Below are 18,735 nucleotides of genomic sequence, written 5' to 3'. Positions count from 1 at the left end.
TTTAGGGCACTGACCCAAGGAACACCAACCCATGATTTAGGGCACCAACCCAAGGAGCACCAACCCTTGATTTAGGGCACCAAACCAAGGAGCTACAACCCCTACACCGAACTACAACTCAGTGATCTACAATGAGTATATTCAAATACAAAAGTAATTATCTTGTTACAAATTAATTTTGTAACTCCTTTGCAAATCACTCTATCGGTTATCCTCTCTTTGTTTCTCTATTAGTTCTCTGCTCACCCACTCACTGTTGTAGCCTTATCTCTTGCTGCAACCTTACCGATTCACACTCTTCTCCTTCTTTGTTAGTTATGCTCTTTGCTAGTTCTCCTTGCTATACTATTTTTCTCCTTCAGTACTACAATCTACTAGTTCTATGGTTGCCTTCTATGTAGTCTTTTGTAACTCTTCTCTGCTAGTATGGTCACTATCGGTTCTCTCCTCTATCAGACTCAATGGCTGACTACCGGTTGCCTCACTATTTCCGGTTGAACTCTTCAACCCATTTCACACTCACACACTCACTCTCTTTTCTGTTTCTCATTAAGTACTTGACTGATTTTCTCTCTCATGTAGAAACAACACTCTATCATTCAAAAATAATAAATAATATCTTTTGCTCGCATACTTATATCTAGATTTTCCCGCCAAGACGTGAGTTTGAACCTTTGTACGCTAGGGTTTCCGCCATACACTGAATCTGCATCCGATCTGATCTTTGATCATCATGACATATCATATCCAATCTGATATTATGTCCTTGATCGGTGTTCAACACTCAATCAATGAGCATCGCCCATCGGTTTACCTTGCAAACCACGTCTTCTCTCTATTTTTCATCTGCAACATGTTTTTCGGCCTTTTTGTCTGATCGATCATGTGCATGATACAGTTTCCCTCTTCCTCTTTGATCTACAAGATCAGTCTATATAGAATCTCTGTTATTTCCTTCATCTCAAGCCACAATCCTCTTCTTTTCTTCCTCAAGCCTTGCAATCGTTATAAATGTTGGACCAGTCACCAACGACCTCACTGACACATCACACCAACCTATGATGCATGCCACTTCACCTCCACGTGGCCCCTTTTTCAGTATCCAGCTTTGCTAGGTCGGTTATGTTTGTGTAGACAAGATCACCGACCAACCACTCAACTGAGTTCATTTACCGGTTCATAGACCCTGTTGGTTATACCCTAACCGGTCTACCTTCAACCTTTTACTCTACTTCTCTTCTGGTGGAGCACCTAAACTGATCAGCACACATGCCAACCTACTTCATGCACATCATCATCAGTTGGTATCCTTCTGCATCTACACTTTGACAACATTATTGGTGGACATACTTACCAGTAAAGACCTTGATGACATCATGTCATCAATCTTCAACATGCTCCATCTATCTGCAACTGATCAACTTTGCCTTCTTCATTCATTAGACCAGTTCTGCTATTAATTTGTTTGTGAAAGTGATAAACATATCCTTCAATCTCTATATCGACAACTCATCATTGTCTACCCGATAGATTTGGTACATATCCCTGATCTCATGCACCTAAGGCAACTTGGAGTTTCACCAGTTCATCCGGTGAGAGCCTTCAATCACCTGCCTTCTACTCTTTTGTCTTATCTTGGAGGAATAATAGGAGATAATCTCCACTTACTGGTAGGAGTGGATCCTTGCAATCTTCATCCTACATTACACCAATATAGCTTCCTTGTCTAAGAAGACATATCCTCAAACAAGCACATATGATCCAATTGGGCACATTCACTGTCAATAATCTCTTCATATGGTGACTACATCTTTATCCAGTGGGATTCATGTTGTTTCTCATCCGACACAGCATACTGGTGGCCTGCACATACTTCACTTCCGATGTTGATGTCATTTTAGTAATATTCCCCCTCTTCATCACAATCAACAACCCAACATCTTGCTCTCTTTTTGTTTGGCAAATATGCACTACCAACATGTCACTAGCTGGTCTGCAGTCCTTATGTCTTCAACACAAGTCAACACTAACTTGTGTACCGATGACTCCAATGGCCATTATGCTAGATGACCTTCTCTTCCTTACTAGTGACCTGCTATGCTAGTTTACATCAATGGCATTATTTCTGATATGCATCAATGACAACACAATGCCAACAATCTCCCTCTTTGGCATTCATGTCAACACATGTAGTATCTCACATACTACATATTCTCTCTCCCACTTTGTGTGATCCAACTCTCCTCCTTTGTATAATCCATGGATTCTCACACATGTAGTGTGCGGTATACTACAAAATCTTTCTCCTCCTTTGACAACAATGGCAAAGGGAACTGTCAAGGGTTCCCTCCTCCTTGTATCTACCTAGCACTGACATAAATATTTCTCTCCCCCCCTTTTTTTTACCGGATGCATCTTCTCCTATGATACCAATTGTTACATCTTCTCAAGTTACAAAACTTGAGATGGAGAACTTAACCACCAAATGACACCAATTGAGTATGCAAATTTGATACCAATTGTTAAAGCACTCAATTTGTAGAAGGATGTGTCAGTCAATACAACTTACCTGCCGGTCAAACTGCATCTTCCCTTGTCTAATCCCAATTTATCTTTAGAATCAAATGTGATTGTGCTATAAATACAAGCAATTGGGAGTAGATACCTTTAATCATGAAATTCTCCTGGGTATTCCTACAATAATTTCTATCATCTGCAGTTTAGGAAGTCAATACACCCACAATTTCAAGCATCCTAGTTCAGTATTATGAACCCCCCTTGAACTCCTCCCGAGTCATACATCTTAGGTCCTCAATGTCGGCCAGGTCCAATACTGGGGCTCCAATCATCTCCATATACCGGTTGAGCTTGTGCATATGTGATCAATCTAATTATCTATCAACTCCATTATATCTACCATAGCTTATGACATGATCCTGGATGTACACAATGCCATACAATATCATCATCATGCCATAAATCAAACCGGTTAGGCCAAAAACATGCATGTATAAATGATCAACTACTGGGACATCATATGTCATTCAGGTCTTTTCCAATACCACCAGAGACATAACCACTTCTTCATATCACATCGCCAGAGTTATTACAATGATGTTGGACCTCATTGAATTACATAACCTATAATACCAGTTAGTATACACACCGGTAACCTACTGCACACCGATTTATCAACACTATCAAGCATCTTCCTCTAACTCTTGTCTTCTTCTGTCAATTTGCATTTGATCCCAATTGTTAATTATCCTTCTATTGGCACATGTAGTAGTGATCCATCTTTCATCTATAGGTGTGTAGCCAAGGCAACCACTACACACACTTATCTTCTCATTTGCTTACTTCATACCAACAACAACTTGTTCTTCCATGTGTCCTTCTTCACTAAGGTGGTGAACGATAAGTTCAGTGTATTACTCCCCCTAAGATCGTGCATCTACTTTAAGCCTTAGGAGATATCACCTGTGCATTGAATGCACAGATGCATAGTGCCAGTCCATGGTGTTCTTCCTTCACACCTTCTTGGTCTCATTCTTCTTCCCATTTTTTGTCTTGGGAGTAGGTATTACCTTCTTCTTCTGATGGGTCCTTTCATTTCTGGATTTTGTAGCATAACCGAAAGTAGTGCTATAGTAACACACAACATCCATCCCAACCTCATGATTGGGGAACCTTATATCATACCAGTTTGACCAACTTCTTCTGGTCATGTTGTTGTGACTAGCAACTGGAACTAGTGGGCCATTTGATCCTGCAGGGATATTTCTCCTTTGGTTCCATGTAGGTCTTTGACTTCCATATGCCTTGTGTCCACTTCTATGCAGAGCATAGTTTCTATACCGGTTTCCATATGACTGCAAGTTCTTCTTCTTGCATTCATGCATGCCACTTCACCTCCATGTGGCCTCTTTGTCAACATCCACCTTTCCTAGGTTAGTTATGTTGGTCCAGACAACATCACCAACCAACCACTCAACTGGGTTCATCTACCAGTTCAAAAACCTTGTCGCTTATACCCTAATCGGTTTACCTTCAACCTTGCACTCTGCTTCTCTTCCGGTGGAGCACGTAAACCGGTCAGCACACATGCCAACCTACCTCATGCATATCGTCATCAGTTGGGAGACTTCTGCATCTGCACTTTCATAGCATTACCGGTGGACATACTTACCGGTAAATACCTTGATGACATCATGTCATCAATCTTCATCATGTTCCATTTATCTGCAACTGCTCAACTTTTCCTTCTTCATTCATTATACCGATTCTCCTATTAATTTGTTTGTCAAAGTGACAAACATATCCTTCAGTCTCTGTACTGAAAACTCATCATTGTCTACTCGACAGATCCGGTGCATATCCCCGATCTCATGCACCTAAGGCAACTTGGAGTTTCACCAGTTCATTCGGTGAGAGCCTTTAATCACCTACCTTCTACTATTTTGTCTTATCTCAGAGGACTATGATGCATTCTATGCATAATAGGAGATAAGATCCACTTACCGATGGGAGTGGATCCTTGCAATCTTCATCCTGCATTGTACCTGATGCTCTACAAAGGGAAGGATTAGTAAAAAACTGGTTTGATAGCTAAACACACACAAGGAATCACAAGAGACATGAATTAGTCATTAGTGTTAGCAAATCAAAGATTAAATACTATCCTAAGAAAGCATATCAAGAAAGACACTACTAAACAAATAGAAAGCTTAAGGAATCTACAAAAAGTAACTAAACTTCTCCATATGCTCTCTACCATGCTGGTAGCTTCTCCTTCCTTGTTCCTCTCCTCTCCAAGTTTCAAATTAGTGTAGCTCTCAGTAGCTTTTTGAACTATGGATGCCTTATGGAGGTTCAAGATGAAAAGATGATTAATCTAAGATGTTATGCAAATGCGAACAAGAGCTAAGACAAGAGATTATCTAATTATCTAGTGTTGATTTTAAAACAAAAGAGTGAATATGATTGATTATCTAATGCTCTCTAAAAATGGCTATAATGTAAATGCATACAAGTTTTCAGGATTATGTCTATGAATGCTAAATGCTTGAGAATGCTTGAGGATTGAGGATGCTTGAGGATTTGAAAATGAGGAATGTGAGCTCTATTTATAGGTAAAATGCAGCAATGGATGGTTGAGATTGAGTAATCTCAACAAGGGTCAGGATTGAATGATATTCAATCCATGTGAGGAATTTCAACCCAATCCTAGGATGACAAGTGTCAACATGAGATGAGTTGAGAGGAGAAGGAATACGCATTAAATGCTTGACATGACCTGAGAGTTAACTTGGGAGTTAAGGTTAAGGTTGGGTTGAGTGAATAAATTCATTATCCAAAGAATAATGCTTTTATCCAATGGATAAACTCTTGTGCAAGAGTTAGTGAGGATAACCATGGTCAAAGCAATAAATGCTTGAGGAGACACATGCATTACATGAGGGTTGAGTTTAGAGGTCGAAGTCCCTAACCATGGGTGAAAGTGGATTTAACCATAAATGGTTATGCAAGAGCCATTAATGGTCATGTAAGAGCCATTAATCGTTATGTAAGAGCCATTGGTGGTTTGGAAGACTTTAGAGGTTAAATTGTTGAACACACAAATCATTTAATGCTTTTCAAATACTTTGAGGTCTTTGAGAAGTGACTCCAAGTTGCTTAGGAATGTGACAATAATTAGGGGATGGATTAAGATAATTAGGAAGGGTTTAGAAGAATCTAGAATGGGATTAGAATTGCAAGTGGGTTTGGTGGGTGAGAGAAAATAGGATTTTTATTAAAATAAAATTTATTTATTTCAACAAATAGGTGCAAGTTGCATTTTCAGGAGAATGCAAGTGGGGGGGATTTAATGATTTAAATAAATGTTTTATTTAATTTATTTAAAAGAGGAAAGGGGATTAAATGAAATAAATAGAATTTATTCATTTAATTGATTGTGATTTTAGTTTAATGAATTAATTAAAATAAATTAAATAGTTTATTTAATTAATAGGAGAATGTTTGAAGATGAATTAATTAAATGTTAATTTAATTAACTGATGACTAGTGGATTTTTAATCAAATAAATAGCAAATATTCATTTAATTAAAATGGACAGATTTATGTGACTACATTTGCCCCTCTTTGAGACTATGCGGTTTATCGTGTCGTTTCAAAGAAAGAAAAATAGGTGTGAAGAAATATGCCCCATAAAATGTTAATTTAATGGGTGGTATGACCCCTCGAGAAATGGGTCAATTTTTTTGAAAAATCGGGCGATCTCTCGAAAAAGAATGAAAATTAGCGAGGAGGTAGAAGAGAATAAATAAGTAATATCAGTGAAAGAATGGGAGAAAATGGAGTGAATACGAAGAAACAACAAGCCAACGAGCACCCTTTAGGTCAGGAAAAATATATGGTGCAAATGTGGTGTGTGCTTTGGATTGATGCTATACAATTGATTAAAATTGGTTGAACAATCTGGTGCAATTGGTTTAATAGCCCTGGTCGAGTCAAAACGTGATAGTTGATGTCAGTTGGTCGCTTGGACAGGATAAAGTCTAAGTAAGTGAATCAAAGTGACCTGATGTGACTTAGACAATTGATGTAATTGCCCGATGAAGTCAAGGTATATGAAGCAAAATACTCGTTGAGACTTAGACAATTGGTGTAATTGTTTGTTGGATTGTGTTTGATTGGTTGATCAATTGATAGTGTGTGTGTGTGATGGATGGTTGTGGTGAATCATAGCAGCCCCGTTGAGACTAGGTCATTATGATAAATGCCTAATGTAGTCTAGGATTACCATGATCGATTACCTATTGAGACCTGAAGATACTTGATCAGAGTATCTGTTGATAGTCTAGGTGTGTGTGAGTCGATGTACCTGTGCAGATAGAGTAACTTGCTTGATTGGGTTGATGGGAAATGATGTAGGGTATGTGATGCTGATTATCAAAATGGGGAGGGTGAGGGGGGGTTCGATGTTAGATAGAAGAAATGGAGGACCTATGACTCATTCCTATGGAAGAAGAGGAAAACAGAGTATCCATTGTCATTACTATGTATGAGTGATATGCAGCTATTATGAATGTATGGATGGATGGAATGCAATAGAATGCAATATATACAGATGAGATGGAATGACGATCCATAGTGCTTTATTTTTCATCATTGAGCATGGTAGTATCAATCTTGGATGAGGCAGTAGGAACCAAGGATGGAGCATTGTACCTACAAACAAACAACATAAATAACGAATAAAGAATATGGACCCTCCATAATGGTTCATGCTCATATGGTTGAGGTATACGTTGTAGTCAGCAAGCCGTAGTGATCCATGACTTTATTTTTGCATATGATCATGTAGCTTAGTGAACTTCCCACATAGACACCATTAGTACATGCCCCAAAACTTCATTGGAATAAATCGCAGAAGATACACAAACAAAAATGATACTTAGGAACCATCCCGACCACTCTAATCACTTGTGGATATCCCGGAGTAGTGTAGGAACCTAATATAAATGAATAAATAACCTACAAACCAACCAAGTACTTGATAGCTTAAACAAAATTTTCTTGTCAAAGAAAATGTCATCATGTCTTTGTTTTGGTAAGTAAGGATGCATCCTTTGTTAAGACAATTGTGCGTGTCGATGTTGATTGTTTGGTCGATGTGATAAGTGATCATCATTTGAGTATTTCACAATGATGTGTTTGGTATCTTCTTGGATGCGTATGTACAAGGTGTTGCCATGTTTTTGATTGATTTTTGATGTTTAATAATGTTTTGGGATTTTGTGAGTGTTTTTTGGATGTTTTTGGTATTTTGTGAGATAGTTTTTCGAATGTTTTTGGTATTTTGTGAGACAGTTTTCCGAATGAAGAACCCAATGAATCATAAGTAATCTAGAATCCACTTCCATCAATAGGTTAAGGGAATTGCCCCCAGTTTAGACATGACTAGGAAAAAGTGGGATGCAAGACACATGAAGTACTATCCTTGATTGCAGATCAATAACAAGCCATGGTTTGGACTGATGGATGAGAGGAGGCAACGAATGTGATTGCAACAAGTTTGAAAGACATTGGAGCCATAGCCTTTACAAGTGGCGCCTGTTTGCCAGGTTTTCACCATCGTACTTACCCAAGGTGCCATCGGAGTGGTTGTTCACCGTTTGGATGCATGATTTTTCTTTACTATTTTCTTCAGGACATTTATTTGAATGTTTTTTGGTGTTTTTCTGGTATGTAGGGGAGCCTGATGCTCTATGTAGCTTATGTATAAAACCGTTTGAGGTGCATGTTGTTGATTGGATCTGCTAGCGGTTCTCCTTTTGAAGTAGCCAACTGATATGTCCCGAACCCAAATACAATAGTGATAACATATGGACCTAGCTAGTTTGATTCAAACTTTCCCTAATGTTCTCGGTTTGGTTGGTTACGAGGATTCTCTCGAAGAACAATATCACGTACCTCAAATGTGCGAGGTCTAACTCGATGATTATAGCTTTTGCTCATGCGCTATTGATAAGCTTTGAGGTGATTGTATGCAGCTTGTTGTTTCTCATCAAGTAGCTCTAAGTCTTGAAGACGTGATACTCTATATGCTTCATCATCTATAAGATTATGCAAGGAAACTCGTAGAGATGGTATCTCAACCTCAATAGGAAGGATAGCTTCTGCACCATAGACCAGTGAGTAGGGAGTTGTGCCTGTAGGGGTTTGAATGCTAGTTCAATATGCCCATAGTGCTAGATTCAATTGAACATGCCAATCACGACCGACATCATTAACTGTCTTCTTGAGGATTCTTAATATGTTCTTGTTTGATGTTTTGGCCTGGCCATTGCCTTGTGGGTAATAGGGAGTGGAAAAGTGGTGTTGGATATGAAAAATCTCACACAACTCACGAACATCCTGATTTTTGAATGGAAGCCCGTTATTTGTGATGATGGACATGGGTACACCATACTGACAAATGATGTAATTAAGGATGAATGAGGCGATCTGCTTGCCGGTGACTTGGGTAAGTGGAACAACTTCAATCCACTTTGTGAAATATTCAGTGGTGGTAATGATGAATTTATGGCCATTGGATGAAGATGGATGAATCTTACCCACAAGGTCAATTCCCCATTGACAAAAAGGCCATGGTATTGTGATGGGTTGCAATTCCTGTGCTGGTGCATGTATCAGGTCTAAATGAACTTGGCATTTCTTGCATTTTCTGACAAAATAGTAGGAGTCTTTTTCCATGGATGGCCAATAGTATCCAATGCGCATGATCTTCTTTGATAGGGACGGGTAGCTTGCATGAGTTCCACAAATTCCTTCATGTACCTCTTCCAAGGCCTTTGTTAACTCATCATGTTCTAGACATCGAAGGAGAGTACCATCAAGACTTCATCGGTATAGGGTTTAGGCAATAATGGTATATCGAGCAGATTGGTGAATGAAGGTTTTATGTTGGTTATTCGATTGGTTAGGAGGAAGTTTGTGATCATGGAGATAGGTGTAGAACTCACCGTACCATGGGGATTCAGAACTGATAAGGTGACATATCATCTTGGATTCAAGGATATCATAAGAAGGAATCCAAAGCTATTCGACCAAGAACTTGTAGCGTGTTGAATTCTATGGAAGATCTAGGAGAGATGCAATGGTAGCCATAGCGTGAGTAGTTCGATTCTGATCTTGGGGTATCTACTCAAAGGTGATAGTAGTAAATGATGCCTTTAAATCGAACCCTAGGTGTTCTCCCCCACTCCAAGGAGAAAGGGGGTCACTAGGGTTGACGGTTTTCACTTAGGGGGGACTTTACATTCAAAAGAGGGGTTGAAACCCACAAGATCCAATCCCACACAATGCAAGATTGGATTCTAAATGAGTTTCAAGGGTTAGGATAGCAAGGCTACCCTCTTTTGTAAAGAATGTAGATAGAAAGATTAAGCTAGAAATGCATGAAAAGTGAGAAAGATTCACTTATAAACAAAGATAGGAATATAGGATGAAGCTGTGGACCTGGAATTAGTAGTAAAATATCGAGACGGCGCTATCCTGCAAATTTGAGCGAAAGTTGACGGGACGATGGTGCCCGGCGTGCACACGGTCCTCCAAAAAATCCGTGAAACGAAGGGGGATTTGTTCGTCTCTGCACAAGGATTCCAGATCTTCAATTACAGCCGCGTACCTGCAACCTACACACAGAAAAGTGAAGACGATTGAGGGGTTAGGGATTAGGTGTTTGCCCTTAGGTCAAACCCCGATTTTGGAATTAACCAAGAAATGAGAATGCTGTAAATGTAAATGTTTGTAATGTAAACAAGTGCTTGATACCTTGTTGTAAGAATGTTTGTATTCTTACATGCGAAGGTGTAAATGTTGTATTTTGTATGTTGTATGTTGTATGTGATCTCCTCTTCAATGGTTGAATCCTTGCAACACCTAGCCTTGAATGGAGACTTAGAATGATCAATTGCTTGAAGGAATGCTTGAATATCGTTTCCACGTCTTGTACACATATGTCCTTTCTCCTCCAAATGGGAGAGGAAATGTAGTTTATATACTTGTCAATTAGGGCTGATAGACTGATTTTTCCGACCTTAGGCCGACCAGGAAAGGTTATTTTCCAATTTGCAAACTTAAAGACCCGAGGCCCCAAAAGAGACCGGGCCCAAAATAGGGCTAGGGACCAAGGCGCTGGGCACCATGGTCCCACCTCCAGGGACAGCAGGGTGCAAGGAGGATCAGGCCAGGGTGCTGAAAAATGCAGTTTTTGATGTCATGAACAAGTTTCGGGGTCTCCATTCAGGTTCAGTATTGTGCCACCATCGTGAAGACCCAAATGCAGTCGAAATTGCAAGTGTCACAATTTTAGGATGCTACATTTAGCCCCCACTTTAGCAGGAGTATAAGCGTACGCCAATACTTCCGATAAAGTACAAGGAAACAACATTGAAAAACTTTCACCATGTCAAGAAGGCAAGATATACCAAGCCCCCAGTGGACTAAGGATCTTATGAATTCGATTGACAAAGTAAAAGGGAAGATCACGAGGGAGAACCATGACTGTCAGTAGTAAGGTTCCCTCACTATGAGTCATGCAAGAAAGATATCAAAAATTTTCAAGGCAAAGCTAACTTGGCCAAGAAATTTTCAAGTATCTTGAAGAGATATGAACAGGGATGTATGCCCCCCTACGTTAAAGCGATCACACACGCCTCATCGGGGGTGATTGCTTTAAGGTAGTGATACATAGAGGAAATGAGAAGGAAAGGAGCACATTATCACAAGGATTTAGCCCCCAAGTGTGAGATAAGCCCAAGGATAATAGACACAAAACACAAAGCACAAGGTGACTTCGCTTTCCTTGGGGTCAGTATGCTGTATGATAATTCATGTATATCATATGTATGTATGCATAATTGTTCTTCATTCCCCAATCAAGGAAGGTCACCTAGAAGAAGGGAACACATGTGTCTTTTGAGTCAACATGAGAGAGACCAAAAGAGATCTCAATGCTTTGCATCGTCCTCAAGTAGACAACACTAAGGACAACAAATAGAAGAATGAGAATAAAACATAGAAGAAGTGACAAAAGAGAGGAGGAAAGAGTTTGCTATGCTAATGAAACTAGTCTAGCACGTCATCTACCCCCTGATCTTGCTGATCAATGTTTCGGGAAGGTAGGGAACACGCTAGAGGAGGAACATCCAACACAGCAGATGGAGCTATCACAAGATCCAAACAAGGGCTATGTTCATGTTCCAAGCCACGTTGTTCTTGTCTAGGAGCTAGGATAAGTGCCTTAGAAAATTCGTTAGATAAATGGTTATCAACATCAACAAGTTCATATTCACTATCAGAAGCAAGAGAAGTAACATTTTCATCATGAATAACATTTTCATCTATATCATCATCAAGATTTATAAAAATAGGATCTTTAACTCGCACAGGATCAAGACCATCATGCATCTTATGTTTTGGAGATTTTGGAGAAGATGGAATAATACTTGTTGAAGGTGTTTTTGGGGATTGCAAAGTTTGAGAAGTAGCTGCCTGAGCTCTAAGACGACGCTTCCATTGGCGTTCACGTGCAGAACGATTTTGTCTAGTCTTAGTAGGAAGTTGAGAAGATTGAGGAGGAGGAACATTCTCATCCTTATCACTTGGGTGTTTAGGTTGTGGTCTCTTAGGTTGGATAATAGGAGAAGAAGAAGGTCTCTTCTCTCTATAAAAAGAAGGAGGAGGAATTGCTCCATATAAAGGAAGAATATTTGGTTTAGGAAGGAGACCAAGTCCATCATGACGAGGAGGTATAGGTCTACTTTTAGCAAGTTTATTAGGCATAGACATAGTCACATCCATAGGGATGGGTTGGGAATCTTCTTGGGGAAAGACATTAGTTTTATCTTTCAAAGGAAGGACTTCCTTCTCAAGAATGATAGGAATATCAAGTTTGGGTGCTCTAGGTTCACTTAGAGATAGGATCATATCTTTTTTCCACTTTTGATAAGATTTGAAAAGATGATCACTTCGCGGAGGAAGAGATTGGAATTGTTTAGGCCAAAAATAATCAATAGGAACGCTAGAAGTTCTTTCAGCTGGTTTAAAGAGACTATGATTGACAGTAACAACTTCACCATTATGGGGAAATTTCAAACATTTATGAATAGGAGAAGCAATAGCTTTCATGGAAGATAGCCAAGGATAGCCTAGCTTCACACGAAATTGTTCAGACGATGGAATAATAGCAAAGTTCACATCGAGGGATTTGTTATGGACCTCAATAGGTAATGTAATAGAACCAATTGCAGGAGAAGAAAATGCATCAAATAATTTCACAACCACATTTGTTTCGTCATAGTTCACTTGATTCAATTGCAAAGTAAAAAGAAATTCTTCAGTAATGATATTAACCATGCAAGAAGTATCAATAAGCACTCCACGGCAAGGTGTATTCTTGACTTTTGCAACTATATATAAAGGACCATCAGGTACCCTGATAGTTTCACTAGAATCAAATGTGATGGAAGGTTCTTTAGGGATTTCCTATTGCTCTACAAAGTTAATCACATTCGGAGTCATAGACACAAGATCATCAGGTGAGACAGAGGAATCATTAGTATCAATCGCATTATAGGTATGAGAAGGTAACAGATCAGTAAAAATCTAAAGATTTTGGTTAGGAGGAGCTACAGATGTATTGCCTTTATCATTCACACCAGAAACAGAGATAGTATTATTATCAATCAAATCTTGAATTTTACCCTTTAAAGAAAAACATTTTTTAGTATCATGCCCAGGTTGACGATGAAATTGACAAAAAGATTTGTTATCAAAATAGGGTGAATTAATCTTTGCAGGATCTATTTGCCTTATAGGAGGAAGAGTAAGCACATTTTGTTCCAATAACTTATTCATAACACTATGCAATGATTCATTCAAAGGAGTAAACTTTCTTTCTTTCTTGAAAAACTTAGAAATAGGAGGCACACCTGATGCTGCATTCACATTGTTGATGATGTTTTCATTGAATTTAACAGACTCTCTATTCGGTTTAAACTTCCCAAATGGTTGTTGACTACTATCACCCTTATCACTCGGAGCCATAGGATTTGCTTGTTCCATTTGACTCACAGTCAGTTGATAATTGTGAAGAGTTGCACACAACTGTTGGAAAGAAGTAAACTCAGAAAACAAAAGTTTTTCTCTAATATCTTTTTGTAAATTAGAAATAAAGATTCTTTGAATATCATTGTCAGGCACTGGAAAAGAAATTTGAGCATACAAATGCTTATATCTACCAATGAAATCAGTCACTTTTTCTTTAACACCTTGTTTACAATGCATTAAATCAATCAAAGTAACCTTAGGACTTATATTGTTTTGAAATTGTTGAATAAAAGCATTTGCAAGTTGTTGGAAAGAAGTAATAGAATAGGAAGGCAACGAGCAATACCATTGTAGGGCTTTATCTCTTAATGTTCTAGTAAACAGTTTTGCAAGCAACCTTTGGTCATAAGCAAAATCAGTACATATTGTTTGAAAAGTCTTAACATGTGTTAGAGGATCACCTTTACCATTATAAAGCTCCAATTGCGGAATTTCAACATGTTTAGGGGGAATAGCTCGAACAATGTCAAGAGACAGTGGGCTCGCAACATCAAATGTGGGCACACTAAACTTAGATTGATTCATAGAGGCAATTTGTTGCTGTAAAAAAGAGACAGTTTGTGCAAGATTGTTAATGGTCGCTTCAGTCGAAGAGTTAGATTGTGATGGAGGTGTTATGTTATTGAAAGAAGGTAGAGAGTAAGGTGGCGGGACGCTATGATAGTTAGTCATAGGAGATGATTGAAAAGGAGGAACACTACAAGGAGGAATGGAATGGTTAAATGAATTGCCCCCTTGCGCCAGGTTCATTTGCAGAGATGAAATAGGAACACTTACTGAAGGAATGAATGAAGAAGTCGGATTAAATGAAGGAAGAGGGTTAATTGAAGAAGAAGGATTGCCCCCATGACTGGTGATCATAGGAGGAATTGAAGTAGTCATTATGTTTGATGTGAAAGTAGGTATACTAGCAATAGAAGTTGTCAAAGGGATAGAATGATTGTCTTGAGTAGGAGGTTGTGTATAACCCAAAGTTTCAGCACAACTCTTCATAGGCATCACATTTGAATCCACAATGTGTGCAATGCCACGCAAAATATCAATTCCATTCTTATCACTTTGAAGCATACGTTTTAGACCCTCAATTAAAGGAAGAGCTTGCCTATCGGGGTATTCTTGAGACATCCATTGTCGAAAATCATTAAATTGGTTATCCAATTTTGAAAGTTGTTCTTCAAAAAATTCATGGAGAGCTTCTTCATCATTAAGAGGATTAGAGGAATTACTCGTGTACTCGTTAAAAAGGCCATTCAAATTAGGTTCCATCTCCTCAGTAATTAAACCTTGGAAAGACTTAATTCTAAGGCTTCGTCTAACGGGAATAGTGTAAGTAGGGCTTATTGTTGTAAAACTCATGCACTAGGGAGAGAGAGAAGATTTTGAATTTTAGAGGTAGCAAATTTCAGTAAAATCAGCCAATCTCCTAGATTTAAGCTGTTAAATACAATTAGGACAATCTCTTGAAATTTCGGAAAAAATGTCTGGGACCGTGGCGAACGGAGTGCACACGGTCCTCGCAACTTTTTTCGAAATTTTCAGGGATGAAAGTTATGATGATTTTACAGCTAACTTGAAAAAATTGAGTGATTTTACGATCTGTAGATAGGCCAAATTAAAGTTGCAATCTCGAAATTGAACCCTACCAAGATTGTCAAAAAATGCAAAATTTGAATTTTGAAAAAGAGAGGGAAACTGAAATTTTGAATTTTATGATTTTAGAGGGAATACTAAGAGCAATGCAGGTTTTGAATTTTAAAATTTGACTCAATTTCACGCAAAATATATTTTGAAAGCGGAAATCAAAGTTGTTGTAATTAAACACTTAATTTCAAAAGTCACAAATTGCAAGAATTCGAATAAAGCACTGAAATTTTGAATGAATGCGAACACACTTTTCAGATTTAGGATAGTAAGAAACACAATTTTGACATGAATTTCAATTTCAATAATTTTTGAATGATTAGAAGCCTTAATCCAAGCAATCCCTAGATCAACTTTGACTGTAATTTTGAAAGTGTTAGAATTGATGAAATCAGCCAAAATTCTGGATTTTAGCAGAAAAATACAGTAAGATCTAGCTCCCGAAATTTCAGAAAAAATGTCGGGGATGATGGCGCTCGGGGTGCACACGGTCCTCGCAACTTTTTTCCAAATTTTCAGGGATGAAAGATATTATGATTTTGTTGCGGAATCCAAAGTTACAACCGATTTAGAGGTGTTTTGAGCAGTGAAATCATCAGTTAAAGGTTGAATCAAGAGGGTTTTAAAAATTAGGGTTTTGACACTTAACCACTTAATTTTCAAAATTAAAGCACAGATATGATTTGACAATTTGCAGTAGAAGGGTAGATCTGAAACAAGCATTAACGATTAAACATTTCACAAGCTCAATTACTAAAAAGAAAATTTTAGGGTTTTTATGCAATTAACCTCTAAAATTTGCAAAAGATCAAACATGGAAATGTAATCAAGGAATCCAATTTTCAGATCTAACCATGAATAATTAGAAAGGATGTTCACGTTGGGTTCACCAAAATGTAAAGCGGAAAATCGAACCCTAGGTGTTCTCCCCCACTCCAAGGAGAAAGGGGGTCACTAGGGTTGACGGTTTTCACTTAGGGGGGACTTTACATTCAAAAGAGGGGTTGAAACCCACAAGATCCAATCCCACACAATGCAAGATTGGATTCTAAATGAGTTTCAAGGGTTAGGACAGCAAGGCTACCCTCTTTTGTAAAGAATGTAGATAGAAAGATTAAGCTAGGAATGCATGAAAAGTGAGAAAGATTCACTTATAAACAGAGATAGGAATATAGGATGAAGCTGCGGACCTGGAATTAGCAGTAAAATATCGAGACGGTGCTGTCCTGCAAATTTGAGCGAAAGTTGACGGGACGATGGCGCCCGGCGTGCACATGGTCCTCCGAAAAATCTGCGAAACGAAGGGGGATCTATTCGTCTCTGCACAAGGATTCCAGATCTTCAATTACAACCACGTACCTGCAACCTACACACAGAAAAGCGAAGATGATTGGGGGGTTAGGGATTAGGGGTTTGCCCTTAGGTCAAACCCCGGTTTTGGAATTAACCAAGAAATGAGAATGCTGTAAATGTAAATGTTTGTAATGTAAACAAGTGCTTGATACCTTGTTGTAAGAATGTTTGTATTCTTACATGCGAAGGTGTAAATGTTGTATTTTGTATGTTGTATGTTGTATGTGATCTCCTCTTCAATGGTTGAATCCTTGTCTTGAATGCAACACCTAGCCTTAAATGGAGACTTAACATGATCAATTGCTTGAAGGAATGCTTGAATGCTTGAATGTTTGAATATCGTTTCCACGTCTTGTACACATATTTCCTTCCTCCTCCAAATGGGAGAGGAAATGTAGTTTATATACTTGTCAATTAGGGCTGATAGACTGATTTTTCCGACCTTAGGCCGACTAGGAAAGGTTATTTTCCAATTTGCAAACTTAAAGACCCGAGGCCCCAAAAGAGACCGGGCCCAAAATAGGGCCAGGGACCAGGGCGCTGGGCGCCATGGTCCCACCTCCAGGGATAGCAGGGTGCAAGGAGGATCAGGCCAGGGTACTGAAAAATGCAGTTTTTGATGTCATGAACAAGTTTCGGGGTCTCCATTCAGGTTCAGTGTTGCGCCGCCATCGTGAAGACCCAAATGCAGTCGAAATTGCAAGTGTCGTAATTTTAGGACGCTACACTACTCAAAGGTGATAGTAGTAAATGATGCCTTTAAATTGTCCACCATTTGCTTGTATGACATGAGTTTATCATCCTTGGTCTGATATTCATCTATTACTTGTCGGATGACCAGTTAGGAGTCGCCATATATCTGTAGCTCTTTCAATTTCCATTGTATGGCTAGTCTAAGTCCTGTAATCAAGCCCTCATACTCTGCTATGTTGTTTGTGTATGGAAATGTGAGCCTGTAAGACTTCAAGATGCTGTCACCTTGAGGTGTGATGAACAGGATACCTGCCCCCGAGCCATGTCTAGGATAGGAACCATCAAAGTATAGCTTCCATGGTTGTGCTGTTGTGATCATGAAGATCTCTTCATCTAGAAAATTGGAAATGATAGGATGATCGCCTATGAGTGGTGCATCGACCAACTGATCTGCAATAACTTGGCCCTTCATAGCCTTACGGTCCACATACTCGATGTCAAATTCACTCAGAATCATCACCCATTTGGCTAAGCAGCCCGTTAATGCTACTTTGCTAAGTAAGTACTTTAGTGGATCGATCTTGGCAATGAGTTGTACTTTATATGTTAATAGATAGTGCCTTAATTTAGTAGCTGCCAAGATTACTGCTAGGCAAGCTCACTCAATAGGTGTGTAATTGAGTTCATGGCCAACCAGTGTGCGAGACACATAGTAAACAACACACTCTTTCCCTTCTGCATTGTGTTGAGCCAGTAGTACTCCCAATGTTGTATTTGTTGCTGAAATATAGAGTAATAGAGGCTTACTCAGATCTGGTGGAATCAACAATGGTGTATTCATGAGATAGTCTTTAAGCATCTGGAATGCTTGTTGGCATATGGTATCCCATTGAAAGCGGATGTTATTGTGTAATAAGTGTGTAAATGGGTGACACTTATCCGCTAGTTGTGCAATGAATCTTCAGATGGATTGAAGTCGTCCTTGTAATGTCCTTAGCTAGCTGATGTTCCATAGAGGTGGCATATCCATGATTGCTTTGACCTTTGCTGGGTCAACCAATACCTTTGCTTGAGACAATGTATCCTAGAAGCTTCCCTGAGGTTACTCCAAAGACACATTTCTTTGGATTGAGTTAAACATGATATTGTTCCAATCTATCAAAGATTTTATCTAATATTTCCAGATGACCTTCTCTTGTTAGTGATTTTGCCAATAAGTCATCAACATAATCTTTCATTATGGTATGCATCATGTCATGGAAGATGGTGGTCATTGCTCTTTGATAGGTTGCTCCTGCATTCTTTAGACCAAAAGGCATTACATTCCAGCAGTATGCTCCCCATGGACATGTGAAGGCCATCTTATGT

Source organism: Cryptomeria japonica, chromosome 8 (genome assembly GCF_030272615.1).
Source record: "Cryptomeria japonica chromosome 8, Sugi_1.0, whole genome shotgun sequence".
NCBI lineage: Eukaryota > Viridiplantae > Streptophyta > Pinopsida > Cupressales > Cupressaceae > Cryptomeria > Cryptomeria japonica.
This window is presented reverse-complemented; position numbering follows the sequence as displayed.